General features: G+C 47.1%; 1 protein-coding gene across 1 annotated transcript in view; it reads right to left on the bottom strand.

Annotated features, from left to right (window-relative positions):
* Positions 1–17,589, bottom strand: part of LOC119389716 (GDP-fucose protein O-fucosyltransferase 1) — a 299,155-nt gene that overhangs the window by 11,749 nt on the left and 269,817 nt on the right. The gene's annotated exons all lie outside the window — the stretch shown is intronic.

Below are 17,589 nucleotides of genomic sequence, written 5' to 3'. Positions count from 1 at the left end.
TTACAATTAAGTAGTCATCCACGTATCGGGCGACACGGACAACTTTTCCTTCAAGCTTCTTGGCTAGGCTTAAGTCGACTTTTCCTAGGAAAATGTCGCTCAGTACCGGTGCCACCCTGGACCCTATGCATACCCCGGCTTTTTGGACCATCGTTTTTCCTTCCCACGCAATGAAGGTCGAATGCAAATAAAACATCAATAGCTCCAAAAAAGTCTCTACGTTCAAGCCACAATCATTTTGAAATTTTTGTTCATCGTTGTTTTCTGTAATGCATTCCTTCACGCAATTCATTAGCTCCCGCTGTGGAAGGGAATAATATAAATCTGCAACATCAACACTGAATGCAGTACATCCGTCAAACTTTCCATGGCGTAATTCTTCAACAATTACTTCCGAGTTCCTTATTATGAAGGGATCTTGCACTACTAATTTTTCTAGTTGCTTCTGCAGAAAGGTTGAAACAACTACCTGCCACGTGCCATTCTCGGAGACGATAGTGCGAAAAGGCTGCTCCAGTTTGTGGGTCTTAATCGAGAAGAACGGTTCCAAGCATAACCCCTGGGCTTTCGCTACACTTCTAGATAGGCGTTCCAGGTTCAACTCCTGCAAAAAGTCCTTTGCTCTTTCCTTAACCTTTTTCGGCTCTCCTGTCGTTAACCGGAAGTTTTTCGTTAGCGCTGCAGAGGCTTTCTCCGAAAACTGTTCCTCGGTCAAGAGCACAAAAAAGCCTTCCTTGTCCGCTGTCATGAGCTTTAACTTCTTTTCTCTCAAGGAATCAGCAAGAGGACGTAGCCCTATACTTCTCTTATCTGTCTCTTTTAGACTACGCATAATGACATCTGCACATTCAGACACACACCGCGACCGCTCGTCGTCATTCACATGTTTAGAAATAGTTCTCGCCAAGGCTACCTTTTCGACGGTGCTGAGCCTCGGTTCCACGCAAAATTTTGGGCCGAGCTTGAGGGTCTCCAGGTGCTGTTCCGGTATCGTTGCGCCGGCAAGGTTCAAGACCTTGCCCGCAGGACCTGTTCTCCCGTCGCGTTTTGGCACTCGTGGCCTGGCAGTCGCCCAAAGAAACTCGGTCATAGAATCGCTGGTTCTGCACCACTCGCCAAATCTTCTTCTGCCGTCTCCTCTTCCACTCTGTAGTTCGCAGTTCGTCCTTAGGCAGTCCTTGAGCAGTCTCGTCTGGCTCCATAATTCAGATCGCCAGATTCGGCACATCCTTTTTGTGTGTCCCACCGATGGGCGAATCCACCCACACATGGCCAGTAGTTCCTCTGGGCATGTTCCGTGGCGTAAGTGCCAAGACAGCACCCTTGCACGACACTCACATGTGGCTATTCTTGCCACCAAGAAGGCTGGGTCTTGAAAACATACGTTAGGACGAGGAAAAGAAGCCCTTGTAGAAGAAATAAACTGCAGCAGGACTGAAAGTTGGGCTAGTTGGTGATACATAATGGGCAAAAAACAGCGCGCAGACGGACGGGACGAAGAAAGGGATACACAGAACAAGCGCTGACTCTCAACTGTGGTTTATTAGGCATATGCAAATTATTTATACACAAATGATAAGCATCAAGAACATGCGCAGAGGGGCTGGCAAGGTACCTTAACAAGGAAAAGGAAGAAAAGAAAACTGCTTTTTAACATCGTGATGAGACTGCGCAGGAGCGACCAAAGATCAAACGAACATACGACTGATTAAGTTTACTTCTTTTTCGTGTAAAGAAACCGATGTTTGGCTGACGCAGAACTCTCCTTCTTTTTTAATGTAGAAAGCTTCCACAAGTTCCCGTGTCGTTTGATCACCGTGCCTAAAGAGCACAGTCGTGTCACTGAACAATGGCTTGCACCCACACTTGTTGCAGTGCGAAGGCAGGTTGGCATACGTGCATGTCTTGAAGGTTGCGGAATGTTCTTTTAGCCGTACATAGAGGCAGCGCCCCGTTTGCCCGATGTACACTTTTTTACAGGTTAAGGGTATTTTGTACACTACCCCTTGTGCACACGGCATTGCTGCGTCCCTGTGCTTCACACCGCATTTAATTTCGCTAGACCTTCTTTTATCACGCTTTTTGTTCACCATCGGGCACAATTTTCCTAACTTATTTTTGGCTGAAAATAGTACTTGAACATCGTAACGCGACGCCACATTTTTTAACCCATGTGCCATTTTGTGCTTGTAGGGCATAGTGGCACATTTTTTTGGCCGCTCTTTTTCTACATTTTTTTGTCCCTTCTTAATCTGACGCACTAGTCCTTCGCAGACGGAAGTGATTACAGGAGTCGGGAACCCGGCTGCCTGAAGGCGACCCACCTGATCAGAAAAGCTTTTTTCCCCCTGGTGACTACACGACTTCCTAATCGCGGCTCCGAGGCTTGACGTAGCGATGCCCTTCTTTACTATTTTAGAGTGCCCCGACTTATAATTAAGGAGTGGTTTGACAGACCTGGGGTTATACGCCCAACAAGGGTGGTTGTTAGAAAAGGTAATCTTTAGGTCTAGAAACTGTATGGCGTTTTGTGAAGGTTTTTCGCTGGTGAACTCAAGCCCCATTCCAGCGTTTTGAAAGACCTCCAGAATCTCATTCACATTCAGGGACGGTTCATATTTGGACATTACAATTAAGTAGTCATCCACGTATCGGGCGACACGGACAACTTTTCCTTCAAGCTTCTTGGCTAGGCTTAAGTCGACTTTTCCTAGGAAAATGTCGCTCAGTACCGGTGCCACCCTGGACCCTATGCATACCCCGGCTTTTTGGACCATCGTTTTTCCTTCCCACGCAATGAAGGTCGAATGCAAATAAAACATCAATAGCTCCAAAAAAGTCTCTACGTTCAAGCCACAATCATTTTGAAATTTTTGTTCATCGTTGTTTTCTGTAATGCATTCCTTCACGCAATTCATTAGCTCCCGCTGTGGAAGGGAATAATATAAATCTGCAACATCAACACTGAATGCAGTACATCCGTCAAACTTTCCATGGCGTAATTCTTCAACAATTACTTCCGAGTTCCTTATTATGAAGGGATCTTGCACTACTAATTTTTCTAGTTGCTTCTGCAGAAAGGTTGAAACAACTACCTGCCACGTGCCATTCTCGGAGACGATAGTGCGAAACGATACCGGAACAGCACCTGGAGACCCTCAAGCTCGGCCCAAAATTTTGCGTGGAACCGAGGCTCAGCACCGTCGAAAAGGTAGCCTTGGCGAGAACTATTTCTAAACATGTGAATGACGACGAGCGGTCGCGGTGTGTGTCTGAATGTGCAGATGTCATTATGCGTAGTCTAAAAGAGACAGATAAGAGAAGTATAGGGCTACGTCCTCTTGCTGATTCCTTGAGAGAAAAGAAGTTAAAGCTCATGACAGCGGACAAGGAAGGCTTTTTTGTGCTCTTGACCGAGGAACAGTTTTCGGAGAAAGCCTCTGCAGCGCTAACGAAAAACTTCCGGTTAACGACAGGAGAGCCGAAAAAGGTTAAGGAAAGAGCAAAGGACTTTTTGCAGGAGTTGAACCTGGAACGCCTATCTAGAAGTGTAGCGAAAGCCCAGGGGTTATGCTTGGAACCGTTCTTCTCGATTAAGACCCACAAACTGGAGCAGCCTTTTCGCACTATCGTCTCCGAGAATGGCACGTGGCAGGTAGTTGTTTCAACCTTTCTGCAGAAGCAACTAGAAAAATTAGTAGTGCAAGATCCCTTCATAATAAGGAACTCGGAAGTAATTGTTGAAGAATTACGCCATGGAAAGTTTGACGGATGTACTGCATTCAGTGTTGATGTTGCAGATTTATATTATTCCCTTCCACAGCGGGAGCTAATGAATTGCGTGAAGGAATGCATTACAGAAAACAACGATGAACAAAAATTTCAAAATGATTGTGGCTTGAACGTAGAGACTTTTTTGGAGCTATTGATGTTTTATTTGCATTCGACCTTCATTGCGTGGGAAGGAAAAACGATGGTCCAAAAAGCCGGGGTATGCATAGGGTCCAGGGTGGCACCGGTACTGAGCGACATTTTCCTAGGAAAAGTCGACTTAAGCCTAGCCAAGAAGCTTGAAGGAAAAGTTGTCCGTGTCGCCCGATACGTGGATGACTACTTAATTGTAATGTCCAAATATGAACCGTCCCTGAATGTGAATGAGATTCTGGAGGTCTTTCAAAACGCTGGAATGGGGCTTGAGTTCACCAGCGAAAAACCTTCACAAAACGCCATACAGTTTCTAGACCTAAAGATTACCTTTTCTAACAACCACCCTTGTTGGGCGTATAACCCCAGGTCTGTCAAACCACTCCTTAATTATAAGTCGGGGCACTCTAAAATAGTAAAGAAGGGCATCGCTACGTCAAGCCTCGGAGCCGCGATTAGGAAGTCGTGTAGTCACCAGGGGGAAAAAAGCTTTTCTGATCAGGTGGGTCGCCTTCAGGCAGCCGGGTTCCCGACTCCTGTAATCACTTCCGTCTGCGAAGGACTAGTGCGTCAGATTAAGAAGGGACAAAAAAATGTAGAAAAAGAGCGGCCAAAAAAATGTGCCACTATGCCCTACAAGCACAAAATGGCACATGGGTTAAAAAATGTGGCGTCGCGTTACGATGTTCAAGTACTATTTTCAGCCAAAAATAAGTTAGGAAAATTGTGCCCGATGGTGAACAAAAAGCGTGATAAAAGAAGGTCTAGCGAAATTAAATGCGGTGTGAAGCACAGGGACGCAGCAATGCCGTGTGCACAAGGGGTAGTGTACAAAATACCCTTAACCTGTAAAAAAGTGTACATCGGGCAAACGGGGCGCTGCCTCTATGTACGGCTAAAAGAACATTCCGCAACCTTCAAGACATGCACGTATGCCAACCTGCCTTCGCACTGCAACAAGTGTGGGTGCAAGCCATTGTTCAGTGACACGACTGTGCTCTTAGGCACGGTGATCAAACGACACGGGAACTTGTGGAAGCTTTCTACATTAAAAAAGAAGGAGAGTTCTGCGTCAGCCAAACATCGGTTTCTTTACACGAAAAAGAAGTAACTTAATCAGTCGTATGTTCGTTTGATCTTTGGTCGCTCCTGCGCAGTCTCATCACGATGTTAAAAAGCAGTTTTCTTTTCTTCCTTTTCCTTGTTAAGGTACCTTGCCAGCCCCTCTGCGCATGTTCTTGATGCTTATCATTTGTGTATAAATAATTTGCATATGCCTAATAAACCACAGTTGAGAGTCAGCGCTTGTTCTGTGTATCCCTTTCTTCGTCCCGTCCGTCTGCGCGCTGTTTTTTGCCCATTATGTATCACCAACTAGCCCAACTTTCAGTCCTGCTGCAGTTTATTTCTTCTACAAGGGCTTCTTTTCCTCGTCCTAACGTATGTTTTCAAGACCCAGCCTTCTTGGTGGCAAGAATAGCCACATGTGAGTGTCGTGCAAGGGTGCTGTCTTGGCACTTACGCCACGGAACATGCCCAGAGGAACTACTGGCCATGTGTGGGTGGATTCGCCCATCGGTGGGACACACAAAAAGGATGTGCCGAATCTGGCGATCTGAATTATGGAGCCAGACGAGACTGCTCAAGGACTGCCTAAGGACGAACTGCGAACTACAGAGTGGAAGAGGAGACGGCAGAAGAAGATTTGGCGAGTGGTGCAGAACCAGCGATTCTATGACCGAGTTTCTTTGGGCGACTGCCAGGCCACGAGTGCCAAAACGCGACGGGAGAACAGGTCCTGCGGGCAAGGTCTTGAACCTTGCCGGCGCAACGATACCGGAACAGCACCTGGAGACCCTCAAGCTCGGCCCAAAATTTTGCGTGGAACCGAGGCTCAGCACCGTCGAAAAGGTAGCCTTGGCGAGAACTATTTCTAAACATGTGAATGACGACGAGCGGTCGCGGTGTGTGTCTGAATGTGCAGATGTCATTATGCGTAGTCTAAAAGAGACAGATAAGAGAAGTATAGGGCTACGTCCTCTTGCTGATTCCTTGAGAGAAAAGAAGTTAAAGCTCATGACAGCGGACAAGGAAGGCTTTTTTGTGCTCTTGACCGAGGAACAGTTTTCGGAGAAAGCCTCTGCAGCGCTAACGAAAAACTTCCGGTTAACGACAGGAGAGCCGAAAAAGGTTAAGGAAAGAGCAAAGGACTTTTTGCAGGAGTTGAACCTGGAACGCCTATCTAGAAGTGTAGCGAAAGCCCAGGGGTTATGCTTGGAACCGTTCTTCTCGATTAAGACCCACAAACTGGAGCAGCCTTTTCGCACTATCGTCTCCGAGAATGGCACGTGGCAGGTAGTTGTTTCAACCTTTCTGCAGAAGCAACTAGAAAAATTAGTAGTGCAAGATCCCTTCATAATAAGGAACTCGGAAGTAATTGTTGAAGAATTACGCCATGGAAAGTTTGACGGATGTACTGCATTCAGTGTTGATGTTGCAGATTTATATTATTCCCTTCCACAGCGGGAGCTAATGAATTGCGTGAAGGAATGCATTACAGAAAACAACGATGAACAAAAATTTCAAAATGATTGTGGCTTGAACGTAGAGACTTTTTTGGAGCTATTGATGTTTTATTTGCATTCGACCTTCATTGCGTGGGAAGGAAAAACGATGGTCCAAAAAGCCGGGGTATGCATAGGGTCCAGGGTGGCACCGGTACTGAGCGACATTTTCCTAGGAAAAGTCGACTTAAGCCTAGCCAAGAAGCTTGAAGGAAAAGTTGTCCGTGTCGCCCGATACGTGGATGACTACTTAATTGTAATGTCCAAATATGAACCGTCCCTGAATGTGAATGAGATTCTGGAGGTCTTTCAAAACGCTGGAATGGGGCTTGAGTTCACCAGCGAAAAACCTTCACAAAACGCCATACAGTTTCTAGACCTAAAGATTACCTTTTCTAACAACCACCCTTGTTGGGCGTATAACCCCAGGTCTGTCAAACCACTCCTTAATTATAAGTCGGGGCACTCTAAAATAGTAAAGAAGGGCATCGCTACGTCAAGCCTCGGAGCCGCGATTAGGAAGTCGTGTAGTCACCAGGGGGAAAAAAGCTTTTCTGATCAGGTGGGTCGCCTTCAGGCAGCCGGGTTCCCGACTCCTGTAATCACTTCCGTCTGCGAAGGACTAGTGCGTCAGATTAAGAAGGGACAAAAAAATGTAGAAAAAGAGCGGCCAAAAAAATGTGCCACTATGCCCTACAAGCACAAAATGGCACATGGGTTAAAAAATGTGGCGTCGCGTTACGATGTTCAAGTACTATTTTCAGCCAAAAATAAGTTAGGAAAATTGTGCCCGATGGTGAACAAAAAGCGTGATAAAAGAAGGTCTAGCGAAATTAAATGCGGTGTGAAGCACAGGGACGCAGCAATGCCGTGTGCACAAGGGTAGTGTACAAAATACCCTTAACCTGTAAAAAAGTGTACATCGGGCAAACGGGGCGCTGCCTCTATGTACGGCTAAAAGAACATTCCGCAACCTTCAAGACATGCACGTATGCCAACCTGCCTTCGCACTGCAACAAGTGTGGGTGCAAGCCATTGTTCAGTGACACGACTGTGCTCTTTAGGCACGGTGATCAAACGACACGGGAACTTGTGGAAGCTTTCTACATTAAAAAAGAAGGAGAGTTCTGCGTCAGCCAAACATCGGTTTCTTTACACGAAAAAGAAGTAAACTTAATCAGTCGTATGTTCGTTTGATCTTTGGTCGCTCCTGCGCAGTCTCATCACGATGTTAAAAAGCAGTTTTCTTTTCTTCCTTTTCCTTGTTAAGGTACCTTGCCAGCCCCTCTGCGCATGTTCTTGATGCTTATCATTTGTGTATAAATAATTTGCATATGCCTAATAAACCACAGTTGAGAGTCAGCGCTTGTTCTGTGTATCCCTTTCTTCGTCCCGTCCGTCTGCGCGCTGTTTTTTTGCCCATTATGTATCACCAACTAGCCCAACTTTCAGTCCTGCTGCAGTTTATTTCTTCTACAAGGGCTTCTTTTCCTCGTCCTAACGTATGTTTTCAAGACCCAGCCTTCTTGGCGGCAAGAATAGCCACATGTGAGTGTCGTGCAAGGGTGCTGTCTTGGCACTTACGCCACGGAACATGCCCAGAGGAACTACTGGCCATGTGTGGGTGGATTCGCCCATCGGTGGGACACACAAAAAGGATGTGCCGAATCTGGCGATCTGAATTATGGAGCCAGACGAGACTGCTCAAGGACTGCCTAAGGACGAACTGCGAACTACAGAGTGGAAGAGGAGACGGCAGAAGAAGATTTGGCGAGTGGTGCAGAACCAGCGATTCTATGACCGAGTTTCTTTGGGCGACTGCCAGGCCACGAGTGCCAAAACGCGACGGGAGAACAGGTCCTGCGGGCAAGGTCTTGAACCTTGCCGGCGCAACGATACCGGAACAGCACCTGGAGACCCTCAAGCTCGGCCCAAATTTTGCGTGGAACCGAGGCTCAGCACCGTCGAAAAGGTAGCCTTGGCGAGAACTATTTCTAAACATGTGAATGACGACGAGCGGTCGCGGTGTGTGTCTGAATGTGCAGATGTCATTATGCGTAGTCTAAAAGAGACAGATAAGAGAAGTATAGGGCTACGTCCTCTTGCTGATTCCTTGAGAGAAAAGAAGTTAAAGCTCATGACAGCGGACAAGGAAGGCTTTTTTGTGCTCTTGACCGAGGAACAGTTTTCGGAGAAAGCCTCTGCAGCGCTAACGAAAAACTTCCGGTTAACGACAGGAGAGCCGAAAAAGGTTAAGGAAAGAGCAAAGGACTTTTTGCAGGAGTTGAACCTGGAACGCCTATCTAGAAGTGTAGCGAAAGCCCAGGGGTTATGCTTGGAACCGTTCTTCTCGATTAAGACCCACAAACTGGAGCAGCCTTTTCGCACTATCGTCTCCGAGAATGGCACGTGGCAGGTAGTTGTTTCAACCTTTCTGCAGAAGCAACTAGAAAAATTAGTAGTGCAAGATCCCTTCATAATAAGGAACTCGGAAGTAATTGTTGAAGAATTACGCCATGGAAAGTTTGACGGATGTACTGCATTCAGTGTTGATGTTGCAGATTTATATTATTCCCTTCCACAGCGGGAGCTAATGAATTGCGTGAAGGAATGCATTACAGAAAACAACGATGAACAAAAATTTCAAAATGATTGTGGCTTGAACGTAGAGACTTTTTTGGAGCTATTGATGTTTTATTTGCATTCGACCTTCATTGCGTGGGAAGGAAAAACGATGGTCCAAAAAGCCGGGGTATGCATAGGGTCCAGGGTGGCACCGGTACTGAGCGACATTTTCCTAGGAAAAGTCGACTTAAGCCTAGCCAAGAAGCTTGAAGGAAAAGTTGTCCGTGTCGCCCGATACGTGGATGACTACTTAATTGTAATGTCCAAATATGAACCGTCCCTGAATGTGAATGAGATTCTGGAGGTCTTTCAAAACGCTGGAATGGGGCTTGAGTTCACCAGCGAAAAACCTTCACAAAACGCCATACAGTTTCTAGACCTAAAGATTACCTTTTCTAACAACCACCCTTGTTGGGCGTATAACCCCAGGTCTGTCAAACCACTCCTTAATTATAAGTCGGGGCACTCTAAAATAGTAAAGAAGGGCATCGCTACGTCAAGCCTCGGAGCCGCGATTAGGAAGTCGTGTAGTCACCAGGGGGAAAAAAGCTTTTCTGATCAGGTGGGTCGCCTTCAGGCAGCCGGGTTCCCGACTCCTGTAATCACTTCCGTCTGCGAAGGACTAGTGCGTCAGATTAAGAAGGGACAAAAAAATGTAGAAAAAGAGCGGCCAAAAAAATGTGCCACCATTCCCTACAAGCACAAAATGGCACATGGGTTAAAAAATGTGGCGTCGCGTTACGATGTTCAAGTACTATTTTCAGCCAAAAATAAGTTAGGAAAATTGTGCCCGATGGTGAACAAAAAGCGTGATAAAAGAAGGTCTAGCGAAATTAAATGTGGTGTGAAGCACAGGGACGCAGCAATGCCCTGTGCACAAGGGGTAGTGTACAAAATACCCTTAACCTGTAAAAAGTGTACATCGGGCAAACGGGGCGCGGCCTCTATGTACGGCTAAAAGAACATTCCGCAACCTTCAAGACATGCACGTATGCCAACCTGCCTTCGCACTGCAACAAGTGTGGGTGCAAGCCATTGTTCAGTGACACGACTGTGCTCTTTAGGCACGGTGATCAAACGACACGGGAACTTGTGGAAGCTTTCTACATTAAAAAAGAAGGAGAGTTCTGCGTCAGCCAAACATCGGTTTCTTTACACGAAAAAGAAGTAAACTTAATCAGTCGTATGTTCGTTTGATCTTTGGTCGCTCCTGCGCAGTCTCATCACGATGTTAAAAAGCAGTTTTCTTTTCTTCCTTTTCCTTGTTAAGGTACCTTGCCAGCCCCTCTGCGCATGTTCTTGATGCTTATCATTTGTGTATAAATAATTTGCATATGCCTAATAAACCACAGTTGAGAGTCAGCGCTTGTTCTGTGTATCCCTTTCTTCGTCCCGTCCGTCTGCGCGCTGTTTTTTGCCCATTATGTATCACCAACTAGCCCAACTTTCAGTCCTGCTGCAGTTTATTTCTTCTACAAGGGCTTCTTTTCCTCGTCCTAACGTATGTTTTCAAGACCCAGCCTTCTTGGCGGCAAGAATAGCCACATGTGAGTGTCGTGCAAGGGTGCTGTCTTGGCACTTACGCCACGGAACATGCCCAGAGGAACTACTGGCCATGTGTGGGTGGATTCGCCCATCGGTGGGACACACAAAAAGGATGTGCCGAATCTGGCGATCTGAATTATGGAGCCAGACGAGACTGCTCAAGGACTGCCTAAGGACGAACTGCGAACTACAGAGTGGAAGAGGAGACGGCAGAAGAAGATTTGGCGAGTGGTGCAGAACCAGCGATTCTATGACCGAGTTTCTTTGGGCGACTGCCAGGCCACGAGTGCCAAAACGCGACGGGAGAACAGGTCCTGCGGGCAAGGTCTTGAACCTTGCCGGCGCAACGATACCGGAACAGCACCTGGAGACCCTCAAGCTCGGCCCAAAATTTTGCGTGGAACCGAGGCTCAGCACCGTCGAAAAGGTAGCCTTGGCGAGAACTATTTCTAAACATGTGAATGACGACGAGCGGTCGCGGTGTGTGTCTGAATGTGCAGATGTCATTATGCGTAGTCTAAAAGAGACAGATAAGAGAAGTATAGGGCTACGTCCTCTTGCTGATTCCTTGAGAGAAAAGAAGTTAAAGCTCATGACAGCGGACAAGGAAGGCTTTTTTGTGCTCTTGACCGAGGAACAGTTTTCGGAGAAAGCCTCTGCAGCGCTAACGAAAAACTTCCGGTTAACGACAGGAGAGCCGAAAAAGGTTAAGGAAAGAGCAAAGGACTTTTTGCAGGAGTTGAACCTGGAACGCCTATCTAGAAGTGTAGCGAAAGCCCAGGGGTTATGCTTGGAACCGTTCTTCTCGATTAAGACCCACAAACTGGAGCAGCCTTTTCGCACTATCGTCTCCGAGAATGGCACGTGGCAGGTAGTTGTTTCAACCTTTCTGCAGAAGCAACTAGAAAAATTAGTAGTGCAAGATCCCTTCATAATAAGGAACTCGGAAGTAATTGTTGAAGAATTACGCCATGGAAAGTTTGACGGATGTACTGCATTCAGTGTTGATGTTGCAGATTTATATTATTCCCTTCCACAGCGGGAGCTAATGAATTGCGTGAAGGAATGCATTACAGAAAACAACGATGAACAAAAATTTCAAAATGATTGTGGCTTGAACGTAGAGACTTTTTTGGAGCTATTGATGTTTTATTTGCATTCGACCTTCATTGCGTGGGAAGGAAAAACGATGGTCCAAAAAGCCGGGGTATGCATAGGGTCCAGGGTGGCACCGGTACTGAGCGACATTTTCCTAGGAAAAGTCGACTTAAGCCTAGCCAAGAAGCTTGAAGGAAAAGTTGTCCGTGTCGCCCGATACGTGGATGACTACTTAATTGTAATGTCCAAATATGAACCGTCCCTGAATGTGAATGAGATTCTGGAGGTCTTTCAAAACGCTGGAATGGGGCTTGAGTTCACCAGCGAAAAACCTTCACAAAACGCCATACAGTTTCTAGACCTAAAGATTACCTTTTCTAACAACCACCCTTGTTGGGCGTATAACCCCAGGTCTGTCAAACCACTCCTTAATTATAAGTCGGGGCACTCTAAAATAGTAAAGAAGGGCATCGCTACGTCAAGCCTCGGAGCCGCGATTAGGAAGTCGTGTAGTCACCAGGGGGAAAAAAGCTTTTCTGATCAGGTGGGTCGCCTTCAGGCAGCCGGGTTCCCGACTCCTGTAATCACTTCCGTCTGCGAAGGACTAGTGCGTCAGATTAAGAAGGGACAAAAAATGTAGAAAAAGAGCGGCCAAAAAAATGTGCCACTATGCCCTACAAGCACAAAATGGCACATGGGTTAAAAAATGTGGCGTCGCGTTACGATGTTCAAGTACTATTTTCAGCCAAAAATAAGTTAGGAAAATTGTGCCCGATGGTGAACAAAAAGCGTGATAAAAGAAGGTCTAGCGAAATTAAATGCGGTGTGAAGCACAGGGACGCAGCAATGCCGTGTGCACAAGGGGTAGTGTACAAAATACCCTTAACCTGTAAAAAAGTGTACATCGGGCAAACGGGGCGCTGCCTCTATGTACGGCTAAAAGAACATTCCGCAACCTTCAAGACATGCACGTATGCCAACCTGCCTTCGCACTGCAACAAGTGTGGGTGCAAGCCATTGTTCAGTGACACGACTGTGCTCTTTAGGCACGGTGATCAAACGACACGGGAACTTGTGGAAGCTTTCTACATTAAAAAAGAAGGAGAGTTCTGCGTCAGCCAAACATCGGTTTCTTTACACGAAAAAGAAGTAAACTTAATCAGTCGTATGTTCGTTTGATCTTTGGTCGCTCCTGCGCAGTCTCATCACGATGTTAAAAAGCAGTTTTCTTTTCTTCCTTTTCCTTGTTAAGGTACCTTGCCAGCCCCTCTGCGCATGTTCTTGATGCTTATCATTTGTGTATAAATAATTTGCATATGCCTAATAAACCACAGTTGAGAGTCAGCGCTTGTTCTGTGTATCCCTTTCTTCGTCCCGTCCGTCTGCGCGCTGTTTTTTGCCCATTATGTATCACCAACTAGCCCAACTTTCAGTCCTGCTGCAGTTTTTTTCATGTTGTTATACAGTATATCTAATATTTTGCATGAGATAGTTTTCAAGAACTTAAGTATTCTTGCGTATTCACAGTGGATCGGAGAACATTTTACTCTTCTTACACAATTTATTTAAAGTTGGGCGAAGAAGCTAGCACATGACAGGGTGATGCACATAACATCGCCCTTCGAAACTTGAAGTGCTTTGATCTTTCTCTTGCAGAACTTCTTTGTTTGTTTAGAGTTTCGTGAAGAAGTGAAGCCGTGTGAGAACAAAAAACTTGATTATGTTGCTCGTCAGATCTTGCTTGTGTGAGTCGCACACTATACGGATGGTACGGTCTGCATTGAGTTAAGAAGTTCAACTATAGTGTCCCTTTAGAGCTTATTATAACTGAACCACAATGTGAGTGTGTCCTCTAGTGCCTCCACAAACGAAAATAGTTCAGGTGACAGGTACAAAAGCCCTCCAACATCACAGAATGCTGTGAATGACGCAAGATCCATATCTGCGTTCTCGTAGGATTTGAGCACCTGCTCAAAACAGTCCTGGCATTTCGTTGCCATAAGTTTCCTCCGTGCCACATAGCCGGCCAAGTAGTACACCAGTTTTCCGTCACTGACTTGCACAGGATACACATGGTCAGAAAGGAGAGTCGATGCCTGTAGTACACTTGAATCTTCGTCCAGGTTTCCAGTGTCCAGTAAATTGTCAACATGGATGGCCACTTCATCAGTTCCAACTAATGACGTAAGTGTGTCACCTGCACAGTTGCCCGTGTCTGGTGCTTTTACCAAATTGCAAAAGCTAAGGGAATTCACGGCAGTAAGGAACTGGGTCGATGTGGGATGATCATTGCACCCGGATAACTGACGAATCATCCCGAATAGCTTTTCGATTGGATCTCGGGGATTGGAACGGCAGCATTCTTTTCCAAAGGCTCGTCTGCTCTTGGTATATTACGCTGCCACTGCTGGAACAAATGGTCGTCTTTCGGGACTCCAAACAATGAAAGCTTCTGCTTGCACGACTTGTACCCAGTTGAGCATCTGGGCACAAAACAGTGGCTCTGACGTCTGCTCATGGCACACACTCCGTAAAAGACATAACGTAAACACGACCAGCAAATATAGCACGAAAGAACAGCGTAAACAGGCAAAAGGATCACGTCTAACCGGCGAGTTCCAGCATTGAACAACGTGCGCAGCCTGAGAGCCTGACGTGTATACGACAGCGCGCGCCACCTAGCGGAAACATCGCAAGGCGGCGTCACTACCTCCCATTGCAGCCGCTTGGCGGTGATCACACTTCTAGTATTCTAGCCACTGTACCTGCGATTCCAAACGCCCTGACGCTCGGGCCAATTTTTGTACTTCTCGATGCCGCCGCTGCAGCGAACTGGATTTACACTAGTCACTCACAGTAAAGTTAATCCACGGTCTTCGACACGCCAAACATGTCGATCAGTGACCCGGTAGGCATGTCGCCTGCAAAAACAGAGTGTATCTTCGCGGCACAGCTGTGGTTGCTAGCCATACCTACAACTCTGCTACCTAAAGGTAGCAAATACAGTGACTCTAGCAGCCGCGAGAAATCGATGTGCGGCTGAGTTTCTCACCATAGATGTTCTCACTATGATGTGCGGATTGTTGCGTTGCTGTTGAAAGTACTGCATTTTCTAGTTTGCGATGTAAAAAGTGGCGTTGTCGAGGGTGAGAGTGTCCTTGCAGCCGAGTACCTCACTTTGCTTGTCGCAAAGGTCGACGATGAAATGAATGTTGCACAGTTCGTGTGAACGTCCGGACGCACAAGAAATCCCAGTGCGGCTGCGAAGTGTTTTTACTAAGCCTGTGATCTCTGACTGCTCCGATGGCCAATGCTCTTTTTCGCAAAGTGCGAACACGTATCGGCCGTTATCTTCCGTTGCTAGCTAGGTAAATCATGCTGTGTTGTCACCGGTCGTCGCAAGGCAGACAAACTGTTCGGCACTGTTTTGTATGTAGGTGGGCTAACGCAGTCAGCTGTTGCCATTGGGCATCGTTTATCAAGTGCTGATCGCCTAGAGTACAGTGCAGCCTAGAGCATCACGGCGACATGTTAGTATCTTGAAGCGATTACTTCGTGAGGCGGTGACGGTACACTGAGCGACATAACAAGGTTTCGTGTTGCATATTCGGCGTGGCTACAAGAGGCAAAGAGAAACAGTGACTGCTAGCTGCTAAAAATGTGATAGCAGGAAACTTGCCCATCATTATTTGTTATGATTATCTGCCATTCATGCCTTGCACTCGGAACACACACGTAATGCGATAGCGCCAGCCGGAGCAAAATTCTAGCGCTACGGTGACGCCGGCCGGAAGCACAGATTCGCCCAGCGACAGTCAAAGCATGTTGAAGTTCGACTGTACCGAAAGCCACGCTTTACACTCTTCGATTTCTTTTGATCGCGATAGTACATGCACACGAGCCATCCGCGAAATCTAGGCGCCCAGTGACAGTTCTGAGACCACGTCTGTTGCAGTGTGTCTTCCTGTCATCGGAGCCATGATAAACCGTGCAAATTAACATTCTTGACGCGGATGCCAGAGAATCCGTGTAGCCAGCCGCCTCTGAATTTTGCGGATTCTCCTTCGTCTCGCCGAGAAAGTGCATTGATTCTTAAAACAGCGTATCATAGTAAATAAAGCCAATTCTGCGAAGGTCATCAAACATCCAATATCAAAGGGCCTGTAGACAGGACCACCAACAGCAGGTATACTCGCTTGCCGACTCGGCGAATTCATGGCATATTCAAACGGCGCGCCAAACCAGAAAACGCCTGACATCACTTCCGTGCGGTGCAGGAGTCGTTTCTGTGTGGAAGCGGCTCGTGCACCGCGCGGCGCAGCAGTCTCTGCCATTATCCAAACGTTAAATGATCGTGTGCATTCTCTGTCAAAAGAATAATGGTGTTAAAACCCTCAGCTATAATCCAACCTTTATGATTCACGAGGGGCCGCTCTCCGGCCTGTTAATTAAGAACCTGCTTGCAATGTTCTCGACCTGTGCACGCACTGATCAAGTCAGCACGAGATCCGCGGCGTTCGAACTCAACGCCACACACAAGTTTTGTAAGATTTGAGGCCAGTTATGACATTCAGAACTAATCGAAACAAGCGAGGCACAAGAGGCTGCGATACCGAAAAGGCAGTGTGGCCAAATTTAGGTTACGCTCGAACGTGCACGGGCGCGCTGCGTTCAGCAGACAACAGTTGGCCTCTACCGGAAGTGAGTCATCTCTTTGAAAACTCGCAACAAAGTTTTCCCATATTTCAGCCTGTTTATTTAACTACAACAGCGCTTGCACCGACGTCACGGAAACCCCGTATGTTGGAGCACCAGCATGTGGAAACGCGACTAGCGATGCCACATTAATGCTATCAAAACAGCACATGCAGATTATTTCATTACGCACGCGCAGAGACGCTCCTGCCACGTCGTTTTCACATTGTCGCAATTTGTTTGTCATCAAAACCACCATCGTGGGCTACCAGAACATTCAGAAGCGGCGTCCATGACGTCACGTGCAAGCCATCTATTGTACACAGTGTCAACGGGAACAAGCGCATCTGATCCAAACACTGCTTTTGACTTATGTCGGCTATTGGCCAATAGGGATGCTATGTCTCTTGCGACGCGGAAAAACAGATCCGTGACGTCAACTGACAGGCGCCCCCGCCCACCGACAAGAGTAAGAACCGGCCTCTGTTTCTGAGAAAACAGCGACTTCGCGCTCCGCTTGTAGCCTTTACGCGGCGCGCACGTACGACTGCAATATTTGGCTGCATAGCCGTGTCAGCTTTCCGCAGGATGTGTTTTTTTTTTTCAACAAGCCCAAGGGGTGCTTCATGAACCCTTTAAGTCCCTGTATATGTTTTTTTTAAGGGATACTGAACAAAATTTTCGCCGCCGAGATAAATAGCCCAATTGAAAGATTGGGTGCTGAAATTTGTTGAAACAACCTTCATTTCAGCCAAAGACTAGCAGAAACTAATGAATTTAATGCATTTTTAGCAAATTGGCGCGTCTAGCGGCCGCGCCGCGAACTAGAGAGGAAGCGACGCGAAACTCGGCGGATACTGACTCGCCAACTGTGCTCGCTGCAAAATCGCTTACCGTCGATAGGGTGGCTAGAATCCGTCGACATCGCAACCTACCGTCGACATCGCAAGCCGCCACCCGCTGCCGCGCGTCTCTCTCAAAACGTGTTCTCACGGTCGGGAAGGTGTTCTTGAGAGGAGAGGTGGAGAGAGGGAAGTGGCAGGGCAGGAGAGAGCTTGCCGGTTGCCCCCTCTTGCTGGAGCATTCGACGTCACGGCCGTCGACAAGCGCACTGGCGTGCAGCCGCCGCGCTCTCACA

The sequence above is a fragment of the Rhipicephalus sanguineus genome, chromosome 1 (assembly GCF_013339695.2).
Source record: "Rhipicephalus sanguineus isolate Rsan-2018 chromosome 1, BIME_Rsan_1.4, whole genome shotgun sequence".
NCBI lineage: Eukaryota > Metazoa > Arthropoda > Arachnida > Ixodida > Ixodidae > Rhipicephalus > Rhipicephalus sanguineus.
The sequence above is the reverse complement of the archived record's forward strand: the minus strand, read 5'-3'. Positions and strand labels throughout refer to the sequence as shown.